A 14,153-nucleotide genomic window follows, 5' to 3' on the forward strand; every position below is an offset into this window, starting at 1 on the left:
TACTAATGGAACTTTAACATTTTACTTCACTACCGTTCTACGCATATTTGTTCCGCGGTCCATAATGTTTGCATAGAACATGGGACAAGTAGGGCAGTCTGCCTTTTTTTAATTTATTTGGAGCAGGGAAAAGCTCTTGGGAGTGAAGGTCAAGTGTGTACTCTTCTCCAAAAGGCATAAAACCTACTCTGCTTTTCAATATATATATATATATATATACAAATAATGTGCACTTTCGAAGAGAATATGTCCTCTTTTAAGGAAGCGCCAACCATAATTACAGGAAACAAGCTAACCAACTAGTTAAATTCATTGAACTTTATATAAATTAAATTCGGTGGGATGAGCTGCTGACTATGTGCCGTTGAATGTATTGCTGTTGACGAATGTGCCGGGATTGTCAGAGACTGGCGTGTGTTTTCGGACGAGCATGTACAGTATGGCCCATAAAAAAAATGCGAAAATTGTTTAAACGTGAATATACCATCCACAAGCGTTATTTTCATTGTTTTTGATAGTGAATGTAATTTCTGATTATTGTTGTATATTCTGACATAACTTCGCTATCCAGGACATTTTTTCATATTTTTCTTACTGTCCTAAATAATGTAATAGAGCAATGAAGTTAAAGGTTTTGTCCACCCAAAGCTAGAAACAGCGTCTGATTGTCGTATACAGGGGATAGGCAAAATGATTGAGATAGGCAAAATATTGCCCAAATTCAAATGCTTATAACTTAATGAAAAATGAATGAAATTGGATGCATCTGGAAGCAGTCGACGGCAAATTTGGTCCAGTTTTAGGAACTTCCTTGGCCATACATATTGGCCACTGGACACCGGAGATGTTCCGGATTTTCTGAGGTCATGTCCAAATGTCATTTTTTCTGTCGCTTGTATTTTTGTGTGGTGTAAAGTTAGATAGATGTTTGCAATTTTCCTAGAAACTTGAACTAATAGGAAGTTGAATGCCACCGGACGCATTAAGATTGGTTGGAAATCTTCAGAAATATGACCATTTCCGTAAAACTGGTTCCAGAAAGCATGGTCAGTCATGTTTGTATTTCCAATCATGTAAATATTATCCGGAGCTATATCCAAGTGGACATCAACCTTAAAAATGATGTTTCCTGCAGCGTATTCAGAACCATTAGATGCACAGACCACTCTATAGAAGGTTCCAGGTGCCCTGGGGGAAGTGGTCAATTAGGAACATATCTGGAACCATATCAATATGGGCATCAAACTTCATGATTTTCAAAGGTTATGCTTTCCGAAGCATTTCCAGCACCACCGGCTGCCATGACCACTTTATAGTAGATTCCAGGTGCCCCGGGGATGTGGCCAATTCAAAACATGTCCGAAAACACATCAATATGGGTAAAAACATCAAGATTTTTGAAGGCGATGCTAATAGAAGTATTTACAGCGCAACTTATTTATATGACCACTGTATAGTAGGTTCCATGGGCCCTGGGGGATGAGGTCATGTTTCGAGTTGGCCACATCTCTAGGAGCCCCTGGAATATACTATAGAGTGATTATTATATCTTGTGGTTCTGAAAATGCTCGCCATTTTCCAAGTTACATGGATCATACTGTTTATGGTAGAATGTGATTCTAAACAGATGAACGGACATGTTCCGAATTGGCCACATCCCCCGGGGCACCTGGAACCTACTATAAAGTGGTTATGGAAGCCGGTGATGCTGGAAATGCTTCGGAAAGCATAACCTTTGAAAATAATGAAGTTTGATGCCCATATTGATATGGTTCCGGATCACATGGATCTTACTGTTTATGGTAGAATGTGATTCTAAACAGATGAACGGACATGTTCCTAATTGACCACTTCCCCCAGGGCACCTGGAACGTTCTATAGAGTGGTCTGTGCATCTAATGGTTCTGAATACGCTGCAGGAAACATCATTTTTAAGGTTGGTGTCCGCTTGGATATAGCTCCGGTTAATATTTACATGATTGGAAATACAAACATGACTGACCATGCTTTCCGGAACCAGTTTTACGGAAATGGTCATATTTCTGAAGATTTCCAACCAATCTTAATGCGTCCGGTGGCATTCAACTTCCTATTAGTTCTAGTTTCTAGGAAAATTGCAAACATCTATCTAACTTTACACCACACAAAAATACAAGCGACAGAAAAAATGACATTTGGACATGACCTCAGAAAATCCGGAACATCTCCGGTGTCCAGTGGCCAATATGCATGGCCAAGGAAGTTCCTAAAACTGGACCAAATTTGCCGTCGACTGCTTCCAGATGCATCCAATTTCATCCATTTTTCATAAAGTTATAAGCATTTGAATTTGGGCAAAATTTTGCCTATCTCAATCATTTTGCCTATCCCCTGTACTTTGGTGATAAACTTTCCACCTTCAAAAATCACACTTTATTGTTGAAAATTTTAGTTTGTTTGGTATCAGAGGGTGGAGGAGTTCTTAGAGAAAGTGTTTTCATGATTACAATAAAATATTTTGCTAGGGTCATAGTTTTGAGGGCATTTGCGTCTTATAGGTTTGATCTGCCTTCATTTTTTGTTAAAGTTGAATAAAAAATAAATATGGAGGCCTATAACAGATTTTTGAGGATGAAATTCGGTCCTTCGGTTACGGAGACAACTTATATTAATACTAGCTCATAGGTTTTGAGCAAAACGGAGCCGCTTACCACACTTATATGAAGGTTCAATCAAAGCTCTCCAATATGAGCCGTTTTAACGAAAATATGTTTAAGTCTTCAACGACCCAGGTATGAACCAATTCTATCATTTGATATGGACGTATGCTAGAGACAAGGCCTGTGAAGAATCTCACGCCATCGTTGGTGTTTTAGAAGCTTTCATCACACAGATATTGAACTCGACGTCCGCATGATAAAATTTGAAGGTATGCTTTCAATTCCTCTCTGGTAAGGTGAAAGTAACAGATAAAAATCATGTCCAAAGCAAAAAACAGAGCCTAAATAGATTAAACAATACAAGTAATAAATAATATTAATGTTTCATTCACATTTTCTATGTAAAAATTACCATAAAACATGATTTGACGATTTTCGCATTTTTTTATGGGCAACAACGTGGTTCTGTAAACATAAAAAAAACATCGTTACGTGCGTAGTATCACTGGCTTCGGCCAGACATATACCTGTCTATATTACGTGACAGGGAAACTGTTGTTACTGCTGACTAAGGACACCAGGATAACTTATCACTCTCTTTGCAAAAAGAAAGAAAGAAAAAAAAAACGAATATGAATATACTTAAAATCACTTGTAAGACCAGTAAATTCAAACGGGCCCAGATAGCTGTGGCAATAAACGAACAGTTTTCAACAAGACAAGAGTTGTGGGTTCGATTCCCATTGGTCAAGGGTGCTTTCGGGTTGCAAATTTTCACTTAGAATGGTTCCACTTCCAAGGGCATAGAGTATCTTCGTACCTGCCACACCATATACGAATGACATCTTCATACTGTAAACTTCTCCTTCTTCAGAATCGGACACTTTTTTCTTGACCTCGTGGATTCTCGATGACTTTTTCAGCACACTTTCCACATTTTTCTTAGCCTTTGGATCTACACACTTAGATTTTTTTCACGAGCTCGGCTGTGCGAATCTCGGTTTCCCGATTTTAACCGAGAATCAGCTAACAAAGTGTCCGGTTGCTAAGCAACGAAGAAGGATTTACTGATACTCGGCTTTTATTTGCTGAGATCTCAGGACATTTGTTTGCCGATTACTCGGCTGTGCGGATCTCGGTTAAAATTAACCGAGATTCGGCATTCTGAATTAAGTGTGTACAGACCAACGACGTATGTTTTTTCTTCTCTCACGAAAAACACTCCTAGTTACGTGCTGGACAGTCCTTTGGTTCATGAGATTTTTCACACAAATAGCACATTTTCCGGATACCACTCTTGGTCGCTTGAGGTACTGTTTTTTTCTTCTTCTTCAACATGTGACTGCTTCAAACCAAACCTTTTCGCATACTGCTGCGACGAATGCTGCAACGTGGCGTTGCGGGATTCAGCCATTTCGTAGTTCAAGGGCAAATCACACGTGGACTCAAACGTTAGGGTTTTCTCTTTTAGAAGAACTGCACGCAAACCCGAACTTTGGATTCCAGCAACGAATAGGGTAGATGTACCAATAATGGAGGTACTAAGCACGATTGAACTTCATTTAACCGCCTTAATTCAAGAAGCGCAATTAATGCACATGTTGATGTTGTAACGGGAAGTTACGGCCATTGACTTAATGAGAAAAATGATTTCATCGTAGTAATCCACGGCATGTCAGTGAAAAATAATACCTCCACTATTGGTACACTGTTCTTTTAGTTGTGGTATATTTTTAATTTGTGTTCCTATAGTTGCGCTATTCGTTGTTTTCTTATGGAACCCTCCACTATAGGACCACTTTACCGCAACTATTGGTACAAGCAAGAACAGCTTAGCAAATTTAGTGATATTTCATCAGTTTTATAGCAATTTGAAAGCTGTTTTAAACTATTCCGTGTATCAACAAGCCAATACGTCAATTGGCAGTGTCGGTTCTGTGGCTAATGCAATAAAATCAGTGAAAATGGCTCTACCGCAACTATTTTTTATACCATCGTCCGGATAGCATCATTATTCGAAACAATTAGCGATTTTGAACTTCCCATTTTGTTCTAATGATGATAATTACACAAATTCAAAAAGCAAAAATTCATAGACCTCTCAATTTTTCTAAGAATGATAGATATATAAATCACATGTGCTTCACTACGTTACTGAAAAGCATTGCGTAATGAACCATCATGCAACTCAAGTGCGTTGCGTAATGAATCATTACCAAACGCTTTTTAGTTAGGTAATAGAACTCATACGACAATGCGGGAAAGTAGGCCATTCCACGACGGGTTGGCATGATGATAAACTGTTACGATGAGAAATTGCAAAATAAGTTGCAAAACAAATTGGCTAGAATGGGCCACTGCACGAGTTCGCTAATTTGTCGTTTGAGCGATACCAAATTCACTTGTTCTCATGGTCACGTAAATAACACAACACCGCTCATAGTCACTTGATCATTGATTGGTTTGATCCTAAAATTGAAATGCACACATGGTTGCCTTGTCTGAAAAGATGTTCAATTTCAAACGAGCTATGAACTAATCTACGATGACGTCATGCTTCAACTTCCAGCGGGATCCACTTCATGTTCATTCGGTGAATATTCCTTCACTGGATGTTTGTCCGGATGTCATTTCATGTAAACGCGGCCCGCATTTAGAGTGAAAAAAAAAAAGAAAATCGACAATAAAGGAGACCGTGGATAAGTCCATTGAAGTGACATTTGTATTGTAAATTTGACTAGCCTTCACAAATTAGGCTAATATCGGGTCAAAAATTAGTTCTTGGACGAAAATTGGTTCTCTTATCTTACAATATTTGTATTTCCTCTGTTTGCTGAAATGCTTTTAATAATATGTGTAAAACACGTTAATTTTACTCTTGTTTCAAGATAAATTCATCCACACAGGAATTTTCAAACTGAATGTTTCTATATTGATAGTTAACCGTATTCATCAAACTTTAATGTTGTTATCTCTTGGCATGCATAATGCGCAAAAAACTATGAACAAAGAATGCTCCAAACTACGGCTGGCATTTCGATTCATTTTCGAATAACATTAATTAATGGCTTAATCCACGTGACTGGAATGACGACGGTCATCAACATCGTCATTCATAACATAAACTGGCTACTAATTGAGCGCTCAACATAAACTATCGTCGCAGTGGTTGGCGGAAACTACATTGTTGTTGAATGTTGGGGGAATACAAGTTCATGGCGAAATTCCCCAGAATAACAAATCAAGCATCATACCAATGCAGTGTTCTTTCCTTTGGTGGATACTTCAACTTATTAAACACATCTTGCTCTTATGGAGGTAAATGGACACATTTTGTCCCCTTAACAATTCATACTCAGTTGTGAAATCGGTTCAGTTTTTACACAATTTTAATACTTGAGTAAAGTAAAATTTGAAGGATTTCTTTTATTTGAAGATCACAAGGTTTACCATTAATCAGTCTGTATATTTTGAAGAAAACAGGGGTCACAAGCATCTAAATTTTACCTTACCAACTGTTTCATTCTAATTAATTCCAAGCGCGATCCGCTGAATTTCTGGAAATTATTCCACATTCAACTGAGCACCGATAAGAATGGTGAGAAAACCTTCGCCACTCCATTAGATGTTTCCTCCCTTCCAGATAGTCGTCTTCCAAACTTTCTGGCGATAAATAATAAAGAAGAACACTCAAATGACATTAAATCCATTCAATTTACACATTGTGGTCACCGTGCGAAAACTCCTCGGGTGCTGATCTGAGCAGAACTGCGGGCTCTCAACTCCCAAAACAGGTAGACTGCGAATGTAATAGCCGCGGGAACTTCCGCACTGATGTAGAAGAGATACCGTGGAGAACACTGTCCGGTAGAGTAAAGTAAGGCAAAAGTACGAGTAGAACAAAAGTTTCGTTCAATGATTTATAGTTCAGTTCAAAACAAATGTTATGGTAAACAAAAACCATTACAATAATCGATTAAGGTTTAAAAGTTATGACTCTTTGACTGTTTATAATGTTATAACTTAAAATGGGTAAACATTTTGACACAACTTTGTTAAGCGAATCGTAGCCTATATGGTAATGGTTCACTGGGTGTTATTCATTTCTTTTCAACTGTTATAGTTTTTCTGGATTTATTGATTATGCCGTCGAATTAAAACGTCAAACTTTTGCCCCACCTTACTCTATACGCGATGCGGTTTGTGCCGTTTGCGACCGCCATCGGCGAACAATACAAGGTCATCGTACGACAGCTTCTGTTCAATTGGTTTATTAGGGATGCTGTGTGATAAATTTTTTATGCTTAAGATTTAAAATTATAGATAGGCTGGTCATGCTAAATATTAAGTGTTTCATTATATAGAGATTGTTTTAGGTTTGAATTTTGATCATCCCTAATCAAGAAGAATTACCTCGAACTTCAGATGGAAAACCGTGTCAACGAATAGTCATTTATCATTACCGAGTCGTTTTAAATTTATGGTACTACTTGTGTTTTGCAAAGTAGCTGCCGAGATCTCATATAACATTCGAGTAATGCGTTACATCCCCCCATACTCCCATTGTTCTTAAGGAACTCGATCCGTAAGGTTTAATGAAGCTGAATTTGAATGATGGTTTTTCTTTGTTTCATGTGTTTTGAGTGTTTAGACTGTTACTTTTTTTTATTAAGAGTCTCTGATTAGATTGAGCTTTGCCGTTTTCTTTTGCAAAATGCAAACGATAGCACAAAGTGATGTGCCCCAAATTTCAATTCTTGTTCGCCATTTCATTGTAAACATGTCTGCTAAGAAATCCCCAAAATATCAGGGCATGATTTGCATTGCACACTCAGATATGAGGTGCCAAAGTTGAGCCTATGGAGAAAAACTTGTTTTTATTAACAAAAACTATGGTTTACTCAAATGAATATAACTTTTTTTTCTATAATACTTACGTAAAATTTTTTTACAACATTTGAAAGCTTACAAAAAAGGCTTCCTAGAAACAGTGAAAAAAAAAAATAAAAAAGCTTCAAAATAGTGGTTTTGATGATGTTTTTTTGTAAAGCGGTTAAAAAAAATCGAAAAAGCTTATAGTTAACATATCGAGTACTTTTTTGTCCCAAGTTGTCCCAGGCTTAAATTCAGTTCCAAGGGTACTTTGAAATGTAAACTAATGGATCGTGAAGAATTTAGCTGCACAAATTTGCACTTTTTTAATTTAAATTTTTCCAATATTTTTAACATTTTTCTATTGAAAACAGCTAAAAACTAATTCAGAAAATAAATGAATTTCGCTAAATCATTCATATCATCATTTCTATGTAAGTTTTAATATTTATAATGGTTTGCACAACGTTAATCGCATAAATGGATTATATGCATTATAAGTAACAATGTTTAATATTTCGCCATAGGCCTTGTTCAAAAGTTAGTCTCGAAAACTTGTTTTTGAAAATAAAACATCAAATTTGTATCATAAAACTCATAAATACGACATGAGATGGAAAAAATATTTTTGGCCGCCAGTCTGTAAGGAAATTGCTCATAGTGGCACAGCGTAACAAAAATGACATTTCTGCGTGTCTCAAGGATCAAATTATGTGTCTCGAGTAGATTTGGGGTTTCTGAATCTGATGCCAACGTTCCAGCACGTCACAATTTTTAGCTATAGGTCGCCAAAGTTGTATAAAACACTGATTTTATTGATGTTCACATAAAATTTAAGGTATAATTTATCAAAACTTGTTGAGATCTAATCCACTAAGTATGCTATTTTGCACTTGAATTTTTATTTTAGATTAAATTTGGATAAAATTGCGCGATTAAATTTCGATTAAACCGATTTTTTTGACATGTTTGCTGAGAGTGAATAGCGGTATTTTGGTGCTTGAGACAAAAACGTGTTCCGCAATGTAGTTTAATGGATATTTCGATTAAACAGAATGTACATTCTTAATTGTAGAAATTATTTAAGTAACGGTTCAAGCCAACGAATCATAATATTGAAAAATCTATATCAGGAAATCTGTTCGATTTAAGAAAGTCGTGCCGAAACGAAAACAAAATGGAATATGTTTTTTTTTAATACACGTTAATTAAATGTATGTTTAATCTAATTTTTTGACAAATAAATTTTTGTTTTAATTTTGCATGAATAATATACAATTAAATAACTGTATATTACTCATGCAAAATTAAAAAATAAAAGTTTATTTGCCAAAAATTTAGATTGCGGGCAGAATGCACTCTTTTTTTGGAATAAAACGCATCACCACATTGAGGCAAGTTTAGATATCATTTCCCGGGACAAGCATCAATTTTTGTCCTGAATCCCGGGACAAGCAAAACGGCCGGGAAATGGACACTCTATTTGGAACACGACTGCGTTGATGACATTTGATAGCTGTTTTCTTCAATCATCATCCATCATTGAAAAAGCAAAGCTACTACCTATGTTCAAATTTTGTAACATGTCAGCAATTGCGCTATTTGGCAGCAGCTCTAAATGCAGGGGAATGAGGAATGTCGTATTTCCGATGATTTTTTTTACAATTTATCTGTAATTCGGATACAAAAATGATGTACTACAATAATGTTCAGAAATGACAAAGGAATGATACTACGGTTGAACTTTTATGATTAGGCATGAGGTTAAGAATCTCGTAGAACAAAAACTGTAGAGAAATGTATGTTTTACAGGTACTTTAATGAACAGAAATCAATTTTATGAGGTCAAAACCATCTCTAATCGGCATACAATGTTCTCAAATGTTGTAAAATACTAATAATACGTTCAACTAGGGTGCCGGTACCAATGATTGTAATGTACCAGTAGATTGGACTATGGAATAAAACGTACATTTTTCGATAAAAACGACATGTGCTATTTTTGGTGGATAGATCGCCTCTAGTTTAGTCGATTTGTAAAATTTCAGCTTTTTATCTTATCAAAAAGTCATATAAATAATTAAGTTTACGTAAAAAATTGGCTCCCTTGCACCAATAGTAGCCGTCGTGTTCCAGTAGTGGATCAACGGTTGGAAGCAGTTTTTCAAATGGATGTATAAAAATTAAGAAAAGCCCTAGAGATGATCTTTATGCTTCATTCGAAAGATATTAATTGCTGTTCCGAGGGAAAAATGTTAAACCTTTGTAAAAATTTACTATTTTGTTTAAAATTCCTTGTATCATTCCCGAACGTCTACTACAGGAGCACTAACGCAACTACTGGAACACGTGTACCAATAGTGGCTCAAGCGATTTTATGTTGAAAAACTAGTTTTATCACTCTTTTTATATTTTTCCCATATAGTAGAGGTTGAAATCTTTCTGTTGACGCCAAAAGATCTCTGTTAGGGCTTTTCGTTATTTTGTTATGATTTTTTTATAGCTTAGGCAGTCCACTAATGGCACCGGCACCCTAGTGGTATTTATTTTGATTTTCACTTATCCAAATTCTCGTTAGAATTTTTTGAATGTAAAAAATAGCCAAATAACACATATTCGAGGCACCTCCTAATCTTCTCCAAATTGGATGAAAATTTGTCTGGTAGTTTGTTTTAGTATTGCAACTAGGACTGGGTGAATCCCAGACATTTTGATTTTTGTGAAATTTGCTTATAACAAATATGCGACCACTATATCATCAATATCACTTGCTAAGAACAAATTTACGACCACCAGTCGTGATAGAAAGTGAACACTACCATTGATTAGAACATATATGTGACCACCAGATACGCTAGCAACATCAATAATATTTGCTAAGAATAAATTTGTAACCACCAGTCAAGGTAGCAGGTGTACACCACCATTGTTTATATCAAATATGCGACCACCAGTCACGCTAGCAACATCAATAACACTTGCTAGAAACAAATTTGCGACCACCAGTCGTGATAGCAAGTGAACACCACCATTGCTTAGAACAAATATACGATTACCAGTCACGCTAGCACCATCAACAAAACTTGCTAGGAACAAATTTGCGATCACCGTTTGCGTTAAGGACTTTTTATTTTCATTGCAATCGCCAGTAAGGACATTTTCATAGCAACAACTGGTCGGGTTAAGGACATATTTTTTTTATTGCAACCATCAGTTGCATTAATGATTTTTTTTTATTTCATTGCAATCATCAGTCACGTTAAGAACATTTTTTCATAGCAACCACCATTCTTCATTTTTTATGATAAAATTCCTAGTTTTTTTATGTTTTGTGTTTGGATTGATACATTTCAACAGCCACTAGCATCAGGCAATAATCAGCTCAATATTACCGATTATCGATGCAACTTTCATAAAAATCCACCCAATCATTTATTTATTCCATTTTACAGAAATATAACCACAAAAGGTAAAAAAAAACTTTCAAAATAGTAAAGAAGAAGAGATTTGTAATTGTGCGGATCTTTCGGACATTTTCCGTCCTGCGGTAGCCGCAAAGTTCTATCGCAGGTTTGAGAATCATTCTACCATTAAATTAAAGCATTCAATCAAAGTATGCTTGTACAACAAAAAGCGCATAAAGCAGCAGAAAACAACAGCCATCCGTGTGGTTTCCAAAGCATCATTGTATTCGATTGATGATGCTTCTTAAAAATCAGTAATGTGACAGCTGCGGTAGCTTTCTGTTCAACCATAGAATGGAAAGCTATCTCCAAAATAGCAATTGAAATAAATATATAAAGACAAAATCGACAATAAAACCAGCTCACATGCTACCAAAAAATAAAAATAAAAATTCTACGAAGCTTATAAAATTTATTTTATAAATTTTGCACAGACATATTTTATCGACTCCTTCGGTAAAAAAGGTTCAATTCTAGAATTCTATTTCTGTTAAACTTACCTTTTTTCAATAAACCAATGCAGTAAAATAAGTTCCCTTTTTTGCAGAGTGTTTACTTCGTATCTGAGGTGAATTTGCCCTAGGGTTTTCAAAGTGAACATCATTTTTTCAATTGATTAAATTGTTCTGAAATAGTTGATGTACTTTTGTCAAATTTGTATATTGTGCTCTGCAAGATAAATCCACGTAATGCGATTATCTGAAAATGTCGATATACCGTCGCAGTGATAATGAAAATCATCAAATGTTTCAGATTTAGCAAATTTGAAACATTTGCGTCCTTTAAGAACGAAAAAATCCAAGCCTACTTGAATTTTGACATTGCGTTTGAATTGCGCGCATATCTTCTGCACGTTACCGCCGCCGCTGGATGTGGATTTAAAATGAGCGCCGCAATATTCGACTATTTCAATCAAAGCAATCCGTTTGATTTTTTTCCAAGCACAACAAAAAAATACCTTCGAAAGCACTATTGCGCAACTGAAACTGTTGAAAATATGCTGGTTTAGAGCAATCAATACTGATTCAACGTGTAGTGCAGCGGTCAAATATTTATCTCACCTTGTATCCTCAGTCAGCCGTAGTTTTTAACTGTTCTCAAAAAACAGAATTGTTTTTTCTACTTACCGAAATCTTTCTTTTTCAAAATCTTTTCTCATGCTGAAAATTCACCCCACAATCACTTCAAAAACACTGACTTTCACACGCTGTGTTGGAATAAACACATTTTCCTGTGGACACTCCCGTTTGCTTACAAATCCAGGCTCTCGAGGAACACGAAAATCAGTTTTAAATTCTGGCAGGTTCGCCAAATGTGGAGTTCAGAATCGAAGTGGAACATCAAAATAAACTGAGATGTCAACGATAAATCGCTTATTTTTCAATCAAATGCACCTTAAATTTACACGATCATGTAACATTCAAGCATCTTTGGTTGGAAACTAAACGAAGTGCCGTAACAATAGATGAATTTGGTTTATTTTTATTCTATGCTTCAGTTTACACTACATTGGAATTTAAATATTTTTATCTGTGTATGAAACATATATTGACTCTATTGCTAATTTAATTTAGGACTTACTAGTCCAATAGAAAATCAAGTTACACAGGACTTCGAAAATATTCTCAATCAAAAGAACGTTTTCGACTGAATTTGGAAGAAGTGAGAACTATCTCTAGAAAATTCAAAAATATGAAAGCTCCTGGCGATTATGGAATTTTCTACATCATCATCAAGAAACTTCCAAAAAGTAGCTTATTATTCTTAGTTAATATATTTAACAAATGTTTCCAGTTGGCATAGAGTTCTTTTTGATCCTTCCTGGGATTCGGTTGCATGTTCCGGTGGGACGCGCGACGGAATCAAAACAAATTGTGTTCGGTTCGCGTCATTCGAGTGCGGAATAAAATCGACAATAGTGCGTGATCTTTTGATTCAGTCGCATGTTCCGTTGGAACGCGCGACGGAATTAAAACAAATCGTGTTAGGTTCGCGTCATTCGAGAGCGGAAAAAAAATCGACAATAGTGCGTGCTCTATTGATTAGGCTGCATGTTCCGGTGGGACGCGCGACGGAGCCAAGACCAATCGTGTTCGGTTCGTGTTGATCAAGTGCGAAAAGCTTCGTTTTCAGCCGAGGATGAAGTACTGGTGAGATCGTTTCATGCTTATGATAATCCATTTTTATTTTCGCTTTACACTCGATTCTGTTTTTGCACGGATTTTGCAAAAAAAGTTTCCATACATATTTTTCCGCCAAAACCTTATTTTTGCACGAAACGTCGAGAAATGATTTTACTTTTTTGCACCGTTTTTGAAATTTTGAACTGACAATTTTTTTTGCGTCCCCCGTGCAAAAACAGAATCGGATGTATTTGAAACCTTCAAGTAGACATGTTGTCACGATGATAGGGGTTCCAAAAAATTGGTGTAACAATGTAACAATTATATAAAATGTCTCTATCCCCTTATTAATAGAAAATCAAAACTTTGCCTTAAGAACAAGTTTTTGATATTGAAACAAATTTTCAGGCCAGCCATGTTGTATGCTGTACCAATATGGACTAGCTGTTGTAATATCAGGAAGAAAGCTCTGTAGAGGATTCAAAATAAAATTTTGAAAATGATTCTGAGGCTTCCTTCCTGGTATAGTACAAATTAGTGATCGTTTATAGAGAGATTCGCGGAAGCTGACATTTCTGTCAAAGTGTGAGCCAAACGAACATGCGTTATGTTTGTTCTGAACTTTTCTTGGGTAGTAATGTAATCCGCTTGAAATTATTTCGGTAAAAGTTGTTTTGCATGAAGCAAAATATATGTAATATTTTCCTTTTATAAATGTTTGTCAATGTGATTTTTAGTTGTTGATTTTTTCTGCTGTTTATTAGTTAGAGAATGTAGCTCAAAGATCTATAATAAAACAAAATTCACTTTTTAGCAATGAGGAAGTCATGTCCGTGTTACAATTTTATTCTCGACGCCGAGCAAAATCAGCACTGGTATGTTGCCAAATCATTCCATTTTACTTCCGCTAATCTCTCTATAAAGGATCTCTAGTACAAATGAGTTACATAGAATATCCAATGTGGAATCGTTGCAACAAATGTCAAATAATATAATTAATAATTTCAGGCAAAAATCGTTGCAATCTTCTATTGCCAAGATTAATGCTATATATA

The sequence above is a fragment of the Aedes aegypti genome, chromosome 2 (assembly GCF_002204515.2).
Source record: "Aedes aegypti strain LVP_AGWG chromosome 2, AaegL5.0 Primary Assembly, whole genome shotgun sequence".
Taxonomy (NCBI): Eukaryota; Metazoa; Arthropoda; class Insecta; order Diptera; family Culicidae; genus Aedes; species Aedes aegypti.